The sequence below is a fragment of the Choloepus didactylus genome, chromosome 3 (genome assembly GCF_015220235.1).
Source record: "Choloepus didactylus isolate mChoDid1 chromosome 3, mChoDid1.pri, whole genome shotgun sequence".
NCBI lineage: Eukaryota > Metazoa > Chordata > Mammalia > Pilosa > Megalonychidae > Choloepus > Choloepus didactylus.
The window spans coordinates 146933697-146937089 of record NC_051309.1 but is presented as its reverse complement, the minus strand read 5'-3'; positions in this window follow the sequence as shown (position 1 = coordinate 146937089).

The following is a 3393-nucleotide window of genomic DNA, read 5'->3' as shown; positions in this document are numbered from 1 at the left end:
ATACCATACAATGGATTGGCTTAACAACAGGAATTTATTGACTCATGGTTTCATAGGTTAGAAGGCTTACCTTCTCCCATGGTTGGTAACTTTTGGCTGGTCAGCAATCTTTGGGTTCTTTGGCTTTTCCATAACATGGCAATGCACATGGAGATGTTTCCTTTCTGTTCACTTCCAGCTTCTGGCTGCTCCCAGTGGCTTCTGACTTTCAGTCAGCTTATAAAGGACTTCAGTAATATGGATGATGGCCCAACCTAACTGAAGTGACATCTTTAAGAGCTTTATAATGGTTCCAAACCCACCAGAATGTGGACCAACACCAAGAACATGTCCAAACTGGAATACACGGTTCCATCTACCACAAGCTCTAAAGATTAATTTTGTTATCAAGGGTCTTGTCTGTTTTTCTGTGAGACTGCCTATCTTTCATCATATTGATTTGTAAGAATATTACAAATGTCTCCACTCAGGCTTGCTATTCCACTCTTTTAATTAATAGGTTCTCAATTTTAATGTGATCTAGTTTTTCAGTCTATTTCTTTATAGTTAGTACTTATTTGTATGTCGTATTTAAAACATCTTTGTGTACTATAAAATCAAGAAAATGTGCTCCAATATTACCTCTTAGAATCTTTATTGTTTTACCTTTCCCTTTAAAAATACACTTCACCTGAAATTGATTTTTCTGTATGGTATGAGGCAGGGGCCAAATTCTATTTTTTAATAATAGTATCCAATTTTCTCAGCATTGTTTATTGAAAAGATTGTCTTTTCCCATTGTTATATAGTGCCTTCATTGTCACAATCCAAGTTTGTGATTGTGTGCGTGTGTGCGCACGCGCAAGTGTGTATTTATCTGTTTCTGAACTTGATCTATTCTATTTATTTATACTTGTGCCAATGCTACACTCTTTTAATTAGAGTAGCTTTATAATAAGTCTTGATACCTGGTACTGTAAATCTCCTAAATTTGTTCTCCTTTAAAATTTTATTCATTATACTTGGTTCTTCGCATTTTATAATGTCTGTTAATTTCTGCACACAAATTCTCTGTCTCTTGCATACCTCACATGCACATATATGCACATGTGCACACACGCACACACACACCTGCAGATATTTTGATTGGAACTGCATAACTCTTTATATATATTAAGGAAACTTGTCATCTTTATTAAACAGCCTTTAAATCTGTGTACTTGGTATATTCCACCACTTATTTTTTTAATGTTTAATTTCTATTCATAATGTTTTAATGTTTTCTGTGTCCTAAGCTTTGAGTAGTTTTATTAGAATTATTCCTTAGTATTTGAGTTTTTGATGCTATTAAAAAGCGTATATTTTTTAAATAACATTTTCTCATTATCTCTTGCTGTTATGTAAAAATAAATGAACTTTTATATACGACATTTTAGCTCAACTATCTTGCTAAATTCACTTAGCAAATCTCATATTTTATGCATATATCTTTTGGGTTTTCTACAAACACGATCATGTCATTTTCAAATTATGATTGTGTCGTTCTTATATTTGCTTTTTTGTCTTTCATTTCCTTGTCTTTGTTGAGAGTCTAAACCCTCTATAACAATATTGGATAGAGTGCTTTTCTTACTCTAGATTTCAAAGAGGTGGGGTGAGGTAAAGGGAAATAGGAAAAAGGAATAGCAAAGTAGAGACAGGAAAATCATACAAAGTAGAAGGGATTCAAGAGATATTTGAAGGTAGGAGGGTAGCAAGGGAAGATGGAAGGAATGATGAGGGAGAGAGAAGATGACGGAAGAAGGGAGAAAAGATGATATCTTGGCAATGAATGCATGATTTATCCTAGATGAGAAAGTGGAATAGCTGTATGGGACATTTCTAAAGTGAGGCTAAGCCATTGTCCTAATTCTTTAATAGATTACCAAATTTTATAATATATTCCTATATAATTTTCTCCAAGTGCAAATATATAACTAGCATTTCATGATACCCAATTTTTTGTTTTAGTGGTCCTATGTTCTGAGTGATGATGGTAATAACATTGATTATAATGATAGTGTGTATGGTGGTGATAAGGCTTACTTTTATTCAACAATTACTCTTCTTCAGGCACTGTGCTAAAATCTTGATAAATATTATTGTATTTAACATTCACAACCATCATCAAAGTAGGTTTTGTTTGTCAGTTTCTTTGGTTTCATATTGCAATTGATAAAACTGAGGCTGAGAGGTTTTGCTGCCTCATCCAAAGTAACATAAGCTTGTAAATTGCAGAGCAACTATTCCAAACTGGACTTGTCTTATACCAGAGCCTGTATCTTTCAAAACTTTGCAAAACTTAGCAAAACTTAACATAATAATCTCATATAAAACCTCTCATATTTGAGTTTAATTAAATCATAAGTTTACTAGTTCAAATTCATTGTAGAAGTTGAAATGTAGAGTGTTTACTCTCCCTTTAAACTACCAAACAAATAGAATATCATTGTGATGAAATTTTTTAAATCAGGAATCTGTATAACATTTACATGTTCATATTAACCCCAGCATTCAAGTTCTTCTATTTGTTTTGGATATATAGTTTTGCAAAAAAATTTTTTTTTGCATGCATGCAGTCACAAATGACATAAGATTTCATTTATAATATTTCTTGCCATCTCTTATATTTCCTTTTAGTTAAAGTCATCCATAAATTTAGATATCTTAGCTATTATGACTTTCAAAGTTGAATCACTAAACTATGTAACTACTGTTTTCATTTCTTAATTGGTAAGTGTTCAATTTAAAGGAAGTCAATGAGTTTCCTCAAAAACTTAAAATTCTTGTCAGTAGACAGAAGATATTTTCAATAATGCTGTGTAATAGTATAAGTTGATCAGTGATGTTAATGAAAAAACTCACATACTTCAGTGTACTTCTGAATACTGTGCAATATTTAAAAACACTCAAATTTATTTTATTTCCCATAATAAGTCCAAACTATGAGGTTGAGTTGAGTTTTATTGAAGCCACTTCAAATGAAGCTGTAAAAATGGGGATATTGGGTACATATATTGCCAAATTGAACATGTTCAGGTTAATAATATCAGTAACATATTCAGTTGTCACTTTGAGTCATCAGGGAAGCAGACACCAAGATGAAATTAGAAGTGCAATAGAATTTTGGTGGGGAATGGTTGTGAAGGATAATGGAGAGAAGTAGCAGGAGTACATGTAGCAAGCCTTCAGACAGCAAAACGGTGTTGACATCTGTTAAATGAGTGAGAGCAGAGAGGAGGATTGGGTAAGAAGGTCTTCAGACTGCCATGAAACTTCAAGAAAAACTCAGGCAGATGGCGAGCCTCAGAGCAAAGAATGTGTGTTGTACAGGAATGATCCAGCTCTAATACCTCTGCCATGTTTATTCATTGG